General features: G+C 41.2%; 1 protein-coding gene across 1 annotated transcript in view; it reads left to right on the top strand.

Moving 5' to 3' along the window:
- Positions 1 to 4,567: 4,567 nt before the first annotated feature.
- ETS1 (ETS proto-oncogene 1, transcription factor) overlaps positions 4,568 to 11,845 on the top strand; it is a 131,127-nt gene continuing 123,849 nt past the window's right edge. Inside the window, exon 1 of the mRNA XM_007463628.1 lies at positions 4,568 to 4,642. The gene's annotated coding sequence lies outside the window, so the exon portion shown is untranslated. The remainder of the gene's footprint in view (positions 4,643 to 11,845) is intronic.

Genomic DNA, 11,845 nt, shown 5'->3' with positions numbered 1-11,845 from the left:
TTCCTGCATTTTGGGGGTTGGGGTGGGAGGGAGGGAAGGTTGATGGTGGAAGGGCCGAGCATCCTGGCAAGGCTAAAATTCTGGGAATTCAATTCCACATTTTTCCTCTTAGGAGATACTAACTTGCAATGCAGCTTGCTATGCTGAGAAAAGAAAAAAGATTTCTTCACAGCAAAAACAGCAAAGAGCTTGGTGGTAATTATTCTACATTCATTCAGGCCCTCTTCCAACTGGATCTAAATGATATTGAAACTACCATCCTTTTGGCTGGGCTATGAAGATACTCTTTCAGGTAAGTAAACAATTCTTTTTTAAAAAAATATTTTATTGACGTATAGTTGATTTACAGCGTTGTGTTAATTTCTGCTGTATAGCAAAGTGATTCAGTTATACATAAATATAAAAGTATATATTTTCATCTTCTTTTCCATTCTGGTTTATCCCAGGAGATTGGCTGGAGTTCCCTGTGCTGTGCAGTAGGACCTGGTTGTTTGTCCGATCTATATGTAATGGCTTGCGTCTGCTAACCCCAGGCTCCCAGTCTATCCCCCCTCACCGCCCTCCCACTTGGCAACCACAAGTCTGCTCTCTATGTCTGTGAGTCTGTTTCTGAATAAACAATTCTTTTAACATAAATCTTTCACATGGGAGCCACAGGTATACATGTCCCTGAGGTCATGGGGCTTTAATTTTTTTTCTTGAAGATCTTAAACTATAGAGTCATCTCAACTGAGGTCCTTCTCCATAGAATGTAATATTGCAGAGCATGAAAAGAACAACCAATATTGCCTTTCCAGTTTACTGTTTTGATAGTCATTCAATTATACAGTAATTATAACAACCTCGTGCGGTTGGGCTGGTGTTATTAGCCCCTGTTTGATGGATGACAGAGCTGAGGGCTCTGTGAGGTGGAGGGAGAACCTGTGCTCCTCCTGTGAGTTCAGACCTTTTTCTTTTCTTCTTTTTTTAAACAGAGGCCATTTCAGGTCTTGTTGCCACATGGTGCATCGTGGCTTTTTTTTTTTTTTTTTTTTTGGCTGCGTGGCATTAGGGATCTTAATTTCCCAACCAGGGACGGAACCTGTGCCCCGCTCCCAGCCCTGCACCCCTAGCCCGCAGTGGAAGTACGGGGTCTTAACCACTGGACAGCCAGGGAAGTCCCAATACCCTCTTCTTTTGAGGATCATTTACCTTTACCTTTGCCCTGTACCATTCACGTGGAGGAGGAAGCCTTTTCTCTGTGGATGGTCTACTTAACCCTAATGCTATACATATTTCCTTCAGAAAAGTATATTTATATTTTTTCTTTGGTAAAATATACATAACTTAAAATTTACCATTTAACCATTTTAAGTGTACAGTTCAGTGGCATTAAGTAACTGTCACCACCACCCAGATCCAGAACATTTTCATCATCTTGAACTGAAACTCTGTTTCCATCAAACCCTAACTCCCCAATCCCCATTCCCTTCAGAGCCTGGTAACCTCTATTGTATTTTCTGTCTTTATGAATTTGATTATTTTAGATGGCTCATATAAGTGGAATCATACATTTGTCCTTTCACATCTGGCTTATTTCATTTTGCACGTTACCCTCCAGGTTCATCCATGTCGTACCAGGTATCAGAATTTCATTCCTTTTTAAGGCTGAATAATATTCCATTGCTTGTATAGACCCCATTTTGTTTATCCATTCATCTGTCGATGGACATTTGGGTTGTTTCCACATTTTGGCTGTTGTGAATAATCCTGCTATGAACAAATATCTGTTCAAGTCCCGGCTTTCGATTCTTTTGGGCATACACCTAGAAGTGGATTCTGGATTCCATGGTAATTCTATGTTTAATTTTATAAGGAATCATTTCACTGTTTTCCATAGTGACTACACTATTTTACATTCTCATCAGCAATGAACAAGTTTTTCAGTTTCTCCACATTGTCACCAACACTTGTTATTTATTTTATTACTTTTTTGATACACACCAACCTCATGAGTGTGAAATGGTATTTCATCGTGGCTTTGATTTGCACTTCCCTAATGATTAGTGATGTTGACAAGCTCTTCATGTGCTTATTGGCCATTTGTATATCTTTGGAGAAATATCTAATCAAGTCCTTTGCTCATTTTTTTTTCATCTATTTGAAATTCCGATATTTAATTTTATTTTTTAATTAAAAAATTTTTTTCCTTTGCTCATTTTTTAATGGAGTTATTTGTTGTTGTTGATGAGTTGTAAGAGGTCCTTATATATCCCGTAATCTATTGTAAAGGATATGAATTTTTTTTTCCATTCTGTGTGTTGCCTTTTCACTTTATTAATAGTGTTCTTTGATGTAAAAAAGTTTTTAATTTTGGTGAAGTCCAACTTATCTATTATTTCTTTTTTTGGTCTGTGCTGTTGGCGTGATTCCAATAAATCATTGCCAAACCCAATGTCATGAAGTTTCCATCTATGTATTTTTTTTCTCTTATGAATTTTATAGTTTTAGCTCTTATGTTTAGGTCTTTGATTCATTTTGAGTTAATTTTTGTATAGGGCTAAGGTAAGGGTCCCCCTTCATTCTTTTGTGTGTAGATATTCATCTAATGCTATATTTTCGAAGATACTGTTTAAAACAAAACTTGCTGCTTTCCTGGGCATTCTCTAGGCCATCTCAGCAGGGGTGTGGCTTATTTTACACTCTATAGATTTCTAGCTATGCTCTCGGCTACCATGATAGGTTGGCCCTAAGGTTCTAAAGGGTTTTCGTCTATGTGAATTCTGTGTAGACAATGCCAGACTCCAGAGCTCTGCAATAATCACACTATACACCCATGTAAGCCAAGAATCCGGGTCTTCTCTACATTGCTTTTTTTTTTTTTAACTCTCTTGCGAACATAGTGAATACAATTATAATTGGTTGTGATTGGTTTAATTGCCCATGGGCTTTTTAAATGGGGCGGTGTGCTGGAGCTGACCGGGCTGCAGGGGACTGTCTGAAGCTTCCGAAGCTCTCTTCACAGATTCTTTCATAGCATGTATTAACACTTGATGGAGATGGTTGATTTCTGTGTCTGTCTTCCCACTCCAGTGTGGACTTGTCATTTCCCCCAGTGCCTGGCACAGACATTTATTAAACAAAACTGAACCAATAGCGCTATCTCTTCCTTTTCTCTAAGACTTTTAATGTGCAAAGGTAAAAGATGAGCCGTAAAATCTTGTTTTCATGACAACACCATCTTCACTGCATTGCTACCTTTGTACAGTGAAGGATGAGGATGATGTTGCGCTGAAGGACACTTACTACATTTTCACAGTTTTTCAAAGTTGAGCATCTGTGTCTTCATTAGAAAGGGAAAGGAGTCAACCATGGCACATTTTAACTCCCATCCATTGCTCAAAGTAAATGGAAACTTTTAGGATAAAAGCCTTAAATTACAAAGCCAAATACTGACTTTCCAAAAAAAAAATTCTGTAATGAAATAATCCTATTCAGAGAAATGATATTATACTGTAATATTCTTACCATGGTTCTGAACATGTGGATATAAAGTGCTGTATATTTTCACCTAGAACAAGATTTTCACATTGTTTATATTTTCTCTAAATGAGGAATATATGAATATTTCTGCCCTTTTATTCCTGCACCATGGACTAGGAATCAGAGTCACTACAACTAATCTATTTTAGAGATCACCTAAAGTCAGACTTAATTTTCAGAATCCCCAGCTCTCATTTTTTTTTTTTTTTTTTTTTTCCGGTATGCGGGCCTCTCACTGTTGTGGCCTCTCCCTTTGCGGAGCACAGGCTCCGGACGCGCAGGCTCAGCGGCCATGGCTCACGGGCCCAGCCGCTCCGCGGCATGTGGGATCCTCCCGGACCTGGGCACGAACCCGTGCCCCTGCATCGGCAGGCGGACTCTCAATCACTGCGCGCCACCAGGGAAGCCCCCCAGCTCTCATTTTGAGAGAGTTAATTCTTCCTTAGAATTAAGTTTTTTCCTTAGGAAACATCACACTTCATATCACCTTATTGTTTTTAGAGATAAGCCAGGTTACTAGAGATAAGACCAGCAGGTGATGGGGTGGTAGACAGTCTGCTCTCTGAGACTTTCCTGCCTTGAGGCTATAGCCCTCTCCTGACCCCTGACCTAGGTTAAATGAGGGCTCGGAGGAGTAGGTCAAGAAATGTGAGTCATGACTATTTAAATATTCAGTAGAGGGTACATCTAAAGCAATAGCAAAGGCGGAAACACGAGTTATCCCACTGAGGGAATTCTCTTTTGCTCATCTCCCTCCCGGCTACTTTCGGTGGCTGAGTTACATTTAACAGAAGGGTAATTTCAATGATATAAATTAAGGTTGTGATCCGGTGTTACCTTAACCAGTAACATGATTCGCTTTTCCATCTAGACCACAGAGCCTGTCCTAGTGGCTGCCTCCATGGAGTCAGGGGCCAGTGGAACACTGCCTTTTTTCCAGCTTTTCTGGGCTTGACCACACCCCCTAATTTAAGGAGGCAGCTCTATTAGAAACATTATGGTCTTTGCATCCGCTTTAGCCTCGGAGCAGAGGATTCCCGCAGGTAGTTGGAAGGAGACCACAGACATTGAGGGAAGCTCACTCAGGACCTATTCTTCACCCAGTTTCTCCGGCAAAGTGGTAAGTGAGGTGTGAGTTTCTGCCTAAAACTTTGCAGTCCCTTTTCCTTTTTTTTTTTTTTTTTTTTTCATTTGGTGGAATTAACCGGTAAACTGATGGGGACTTTCAGGATACAAGCGGCTTTCTCTTTTCACATTTTTCTGTATTTTCAATTCAATTGTTTAATAACCATTTTCAAAAATACTTCCTAACCTTGTTAGAGTAGTCTGAAATCAAGACCTTTTCTCTCTTTTCCCTGTTTTGTAAGAGCAAAAGCATATGCACGTTTTAGGCACTCGCCGAGCACTTGTCAGAAACTGAATTTTCTTCACAGATTGGAGCACTTGCAAAGAAATAAAGCTGTAGTTAAATGTAGACATTTCTTTCCTTTTTTCTCTTACACTCCTAGTGAGCCATTGTTTTACTTTTTAATTTTTTTTAAGTTTTATTTTAACCTCAGTAGCTTAATTAATTGCCCTAATTTTGAGGAAATTGCTAGGATTTGAGGTCAAACTAGCAGGTCAAACTGCAGGTCAAACTAGCCTTTTTGGTGTTTTTCCCTGTCCTGTGACTCACAGTTGTCCAAGGGACTGTACTTTTCCCTTGGGACTGTACCTGAGGCAGGGGGATTCTGAAAGTCAAGGAGGGTAATTTTTACCTCCACCACAGAGCTTGAATCCTTGGACAGCGCTGTGGACAAGCAGGGGGTGTGGGGGGCCGCTCTCCTGCATTGGTCATTTTATATCTGGCAAAATCTCACTTTGTTGGGGGCTTTTCCTCTACTATTAAAACATCTCTGTTACCCCCTTTTAAAGTTACATTTCATGTAGGCGAACTATTCAAAAGATGCTGGGTTACCAAGATCAAGGCATTCGATTGCAGGTTTCCCTTATTACCTTTTGGGTAAGATTTTTTTGTTGCTGTAAATCACAAGGCCATTTTCCCCCCTACTTCATACCATTACTGTGCAACTGAAAAGAGAGATATTTGTTAAACAACAGGAAATCCAGGTTCTAAAAAACGGTAACTCTGATAGCTCCATTTCATCTGTAAAATGCCTGGCACTCTGACTCTTTCACCAACTATGGTTCTGGATGGCACCGCCTGCATTCTTTTTATCTAAAGGGAAACCCCTTTGCTTCTGCAGGCGTGGGCCGGGCAGGGAGGGCGCTGGGTGGCCACTATCACTGTGGAGATTCTTCCTTACCTCTTGTTTCTGAAGGGAGGGGAGGGAGAGCTAATGAGTTAATGTCTGCAAAGTGCTTTGAAGATGAAAAGACCTTTTCATGTGTTCTACATTGTAGTTATTAATATTAATATTTGAAAAAGCATGCTGCTTCTAATTGTAAATCAACATCCTTGCCAACTCAGTAGTGAAAAAACAAACAGTGCAGGCAGCCAGGCAGCCTCTTCCATCCTGGTTCTGCCGCTGAGGATGTATGTGGGGAAGCTGAGGGCCTGACTACAGAGAGGGCATCTTTGCCTTACCGGCTCCTTACACCGAGGTGCTAGTATGTTAGAGGTGCGAAGAGGTCCGAGAGTAGAGCCTAGGGGAGGGTGGGTAACAGGGTGTAACCCTTCAACATCGAGTGGGCTGTGACCTTGGAGAACAGGTTGACAGCATGGATCTGGGCCAGTTCCCTGCCTCAGATGATAATGGAATTCAAAGGCGATGAGGGTCAGAGCTGGCACCAGCTCTGGCTTTGGAGTCAGGAGAGTAGAGTGTGCTTGGGTTCTGTTAGAGACTGGCTTTGGAACTGAGAACAAGTTATTATTTTAATTTTTTAATTTTTTCGGTATGGGCCTCTCACTGCTGTGGCCTCTCCCACTGCGGAGCACAGGCTCCGGACGCGCAGGCTCAGCGGCCATGGCTCATGGGCCCAGCCGCTCCACGGCATGTGGGATCCTCCTGGACCGGGGCGCGAACCCACGTCCCCTGCGTCGGCAGGCGGACTCTCAACCACTGCGCCACCAGGGAAGCCCAGAACAAGTTATTTGACGTGACTGTGCTTTATTTTCTTCATCTCTGAAATGTGAATAATGAAAGAAATGTGAATAATGATTTGTGCTCCCCCTATCTCATGAAGATGAGAGAATAGTTGTAAATAGCATAGAGCTTTGAAGAATAAGAATACTGCCAATAAGGTTGAGGGACGGTCTGAAGTAACACTGTAACAAATTGGGTGTGTGGGTGCAGGTGCCCAGGGAGGGTGAGTTGGAGGGCAAACAAATGCTCTGGAAACAAATAGTTGCCACTGCCGTTTCCCTTGTTGATTGCCTCAAAGTGTTTGCTTGATTTCTTACTGATTAAAGTTCTGCCGTTCCTCGTGGTTTTATTGATTGGTGATCAGATCTGTTTTCCACAGCAATGTTCCTTCTCTAATTACCCACTCAAAACTCCCACTTCTGCATCAACCAGCAGAAGGGAGCTGGAGCATCCTTTCTCCCTCCCCCCTTCCCTCCTCTCCCTCCTCTGTCTCTCTCTTTCCTTCTTTATGGGAATTAAAATGTACTTAGTATTTGAGCAAAATAAATGTGGTGAACAGCAAGTTAGTGGCATTTGAGGGGAATCCTGTGAGGTCTTTCAATCCTGGGCCAGCTTAGGTGTGAAGACAGCTCATTCTTCTGCCCTTCATGTCCTTTGTCCCTGCTCTACTGAAAATGTAGCTTTAGGGAACTCAAACTTTTTAATCTAGATGATTCTCTGGATATAATACCTGGTCTTCTCCACTCCACCCAAGGAAGGATACTCATCCCCAAAGTTTACTGAGCACTTGGTATGTTTCAGGGCCCTTGGTGCTTTGCATGGGTTCCTTCTTTAATCTACAATGAAGTCTGTGGGGTGGGCGGTCTTGTTATCCCCATCTAGCAGATGAGGACTCCGAGGTTTGATACCATGAGCGACTTGGTTGGTGGTGGGACCTGATTAGAAGCAAAGGCATGTGAGTTCAGAGCTGTGGCTGGAGTCATATCTCATAGGAACCTCAGTAGCTTTGAGGCACTTACACAAATTTAGGCTAAATTTTTCTGCTTAGAGTGATGGTTTGCTTATCTGGGAGAATACTGTGGCTTAGGCCAATTTTCCAAAGGGGAATCTGTGGATTAATGATTCATTGTTAGAAAGACATAGACTCTGAAGAAAGGCTACAAGGTCAGGTTGACGGGATCAGCAAATCTCTCCCTCAATGGGACAGATATTGATTGAATCTCTCCCTCGTGCCCAGCCTCGTGGGGCGCTGTGACAGACACAGAAGGAGAAATATATGTTTCATTTTAAAAAAGAATCAACGTAATTTATTTTAGGAGGCAAGATGTTACCTGAAAAGAGATTAAAAATAAAAGATAATTGTTAAGTGATGTGATGCACTCTGTGAATGCTTTGGGAGAGCAGATGGAAAAAAAAAAGTTACCTAGGGCAGTGAGGGAAGGATATTTTTTGATCAATTTTGATTCTCAGAGAAGAGGGTAGATTCGATATTCCTGCTGACCACGTGCTGGTGCGCTGCATCCAGAAAACAGAGGGGACAGTTTGGACAGTGCTTCCTAGAGTGAAGTCAAGCAGCAAACTTTTAGTGGAGGTGTCAAGAAAATACTCTCAATGAGGGAAATGCAATCTGTATTTTCGAGATGTGGAAAAGTAGAAACTCTCAGGGTTTTAGTCTTTTGTGCATTTTTAAAATGTGTCAACTTTTCATTTGGAAATAATTTTAAGTGCATAATGAGTTGCAAAACATAGTACAAAGAATTTCCAAAAGATTTAATTCCCTTAAAATTGTGAAAAATATAGTGCCTTTTGGTGCCCTCCAGTTTTACCAAAAGGTTTCCTCTTGGTAGGGGAAGAGCAGTGATGCCAGTTTCTTGACATAAGAGGTGAAATAACTCAAACCCTGGCTTCTTAGGAAAGGCAGGAAGCCTTGTCAGATGCAGCCATCACCTGGCACGTGGCTTGGGCGGTGGGCACAGGTGCTGAGCTGCACATTCTCCCTGGCTGGGCTTGTGTCGCAGCTAAGATAAAAATCAAACCTCTGCTCAGCGTGTGGCCCGGATTCTTCTTGCCTGTTCCTCAGTGGCCTCTGCCATCCAAACACCTTCTTGTTATAACCACTCATGAATTTAACCGAGTCGAGACACTGCCTTGCTACTCAAAATGAGCATGTCTGGGTATCCTGTTGGAAGTGCAGACCGTCAGGCTGGCTTTACCTCAGACCTGCTGGGTCAGTCTCTGCCTTGTAACCTGATTCTCAGGTGATTCCTAGATGATTCCTATGCAAATCAGTTTGGGAAGCACCGTTCTAAAGAAAAAGCAGAAACAAAACAAAGCAAATTTAAACAAAACCCAACAGACAAAACCTCTCGCAATATTTTCCATTGCAGCTTATGACTTCCTTATATTTATATCTAGTTGCCAAAGTGTTACTCCACAAAAGATTCACATTTCTATCAAAAAGATATCGGTTTATCTCAGGAAGCTGCAATATTTCCCCATATGTGCTACGCAATCTTTCAATGAGTTTGCTCCTCACTGTAAGAAGAATGCTTACTTCTTGGTTTTAGGCATAACAATGGTACAGACAGACTGCCATTCAATAGAAATTGTGGTGCTTTTCTCCTGTGAAATTCTTGATTAGGCTACTCAACCTATGATTATGGAAGGGAATCCTTTTTTGATTATTTAAATGCATGTCTTTTAGAAAAAGAGGTAAGGGATATAGGCTATCTGGGTTCTGGCTCTAATATCTGAATACATAACCTCTGCCACTTTGGGCAGTAAAATAATAATAAATAAAAACCACTATTACTGTTAATTAGTCAATGCTTACTAATGCCAGGCACTGTGATAAAATAGCAACAATAATAATAGTAACCATTATTTATTGACCATTTTATCATGTATAAAGTAATATGCAAGAGTTTTATTTTATATAACCCTCCTCAATAATTCTGAAAGGGTTGGTATCATTATCTCCATTTTACAGTTGAGGAAATTAAGACTTTGTGAGATAAAGAAATTTGCCATGACCCACACTCAGTAAGGAACTCCCGGTCAATGCATAGTCTGTCACCTGGAGTTCTTTATCATTCTGCTAAACACTTAAACCTCTCTGGGCTCAGTTAACACATATATATGGAATCTAAGGGGGAAAAAAAAAAAAAACGGTCATGAAGAACCTAGGGGTAAGACGGGAATAAAGACACAGACCTACTAGAGAATGGACTTGAGGACATGGGGAGGGGGAAGTGTAAGCTGGGATGAAGTGAGAGAGTGGCATGGATGTATACACACCACCAGATGTAAAGTAGATAGCTAGTGGGAAGCAGCCGCATAGCACAGGGAGATCAGCTCGGTGCTTTGTGACCACCTAGAGGGGTGGGAGAGGGAGGGTGGGAAGGAGGGAGACGCAAGAGGGAAGAGATATGGGAACATATGTATATGTATAACTGATTCACTTTGTTATAAAGCAGAAACTAACACACCATTGTAAAGCAATTATACTCCAATAAAGATGTTAAGAAAAAGAAAAAAAGAAAATGGGCAGATTTCATGAGATTTTTCCAATTCCCAAATTCATTGACTTTACAAAATCCCTCTTTATATAAGTATGCCAGGAAGCTGTTTAGCAGTATGCTGGGAAATTTGAAACTTACAGTTTGGGCAATAGAACAAATGAAACCTCACTGTGAAAAATGACCATCAGACATAGTGCAAGAAGTTGCTCGCTGGATTTGAGAGAGTTCAGGCAGCTGGTGTGCTTTAGTTCCATGTTAAAGGGCATTATTAAAACTCTCCCGGCACCGTTCATTGTTCTCTCAATAGCTATCTCTATATTTAAGGCATCTCTCAGTTTTGTTGAGAGCTTCTTAAGACCCAGAACCATATCTAAATTCTAGATTATATCTGACATAACTCCACACACTGTGAGTTGAAAAGTAATTCTTTAAATTTCTAAGCTCCTTAAGGATTTCTTTGGCAGCCACCATGGGGTAAGAGTTGACATTTAGCTTGCAGGTCTTCTCAGGGTTCGACGTGGCCAAGAATCTCATATACCATGACCTCTGCTATAGCCACCCTTGTGAAGCCAAGATGCTTCACTTCATTCCTCCAGCTTGCTCTTTTTTGTTTCTAGTTTCTTAGTAAGAAAACCATTCCAATTTTTTATACTACAACTTTAATTTTATTAATGTATTATTGTTAAATTTACTATTAGTATTATTATTACTATTTAAAACTCAGACAATCATGCTTTTATATCTATACTACAAAAGCCCAAGCTTTTAGTATGGTAATCTGCCCTAAAGGATCTTTCAATTTCATCTCCCGTTTTCCCCACAATCTATTTGCTTATTGGATTATTCCCTGTTCTCTACTGTTTTCTCGCTTCTGAATCTTTGTGCATGCCTCTAGCTACACATTTTTCAAGGCCCATTTCAGCGCCACCTTCTCTTGAAGTTTTCCTTTAGCATCCTTCCGTAAGTCATTTCTTCATCTTTTATGTACCCATAATACATTACCTACACCAGAGTTTCTCAAACTTTAATGTGCATATGAACCACGTGGAGTGGAACCTGAGCTCTGTAGTTCTACCAGCTCCCAGGTGCTGTCCATGCTGCTGGTCTGCGAGGACCCCACTGTTGAGTAGCAAGGTCATCATTTTTCTCATTTCATCAACTAGAAAAATAACTATATAAAGAAGAAAAGTGAGTTATTCTCCCTTTTGGAATTTCCATAGCACCTAATACAGGGCTGTGCAGCTGTTCAATACCAGCTAGCTAGATAAAAATCCCCATTTTTTATTTAGTTATTTATGGAGTGCCTACTATGTGCGTGGCCCTGGAGTACGTCTGAAGGACAATGGTGCTTATTTGCTGAATTTCATGGTTTGATAGAGGACTTGAGGAATAGCATTTGAAGACAAGGCTGTGGCCACTTGTACTGTCAAACAGCTGATTGAATGTTACCTTTAGTTTTCCAAAAGATGTTCCCACACTAGAAAGAACAGAGCATTAGTTTCCGAAAAGTTTCAGAGACTAGGATTGACATTTTGCTCATAAGATTCCTGCGCAGGTTTTAATGTATTCCCTTGATGTTTATGACAGACACAGCCCCATTCTGCCCAGTGTTGACAGCGCCAGTCCAGCATAGTGATGAAGAGGGATTTGTTTCCAGGAGGAGGAAACATAAAATAGTCTACGAGGCACTCTTATCCCCGATTGTTACGGTTCAGC

Source organism: Lipotes vexillifer, unplaced genomic scaffold (genome assembly GCF_000442215.2).
Source record: "Lipotes vexillifer unplaced genomic scaffold, Lipotes_vexillifer_v1.1 scaffold442, whole genome shotgun sequence".
Lineage (NCBI taxonomy): Eukaryota > Metazoa > Chordata > Mammalia > Artiodactyla > Lipotidae > Lipotes > Lipotes vexillifer.
Note: the sequence above shows the minus strand (reverse complement) of the source record. Positions and strands in the feature narration are given on the sequence as shown.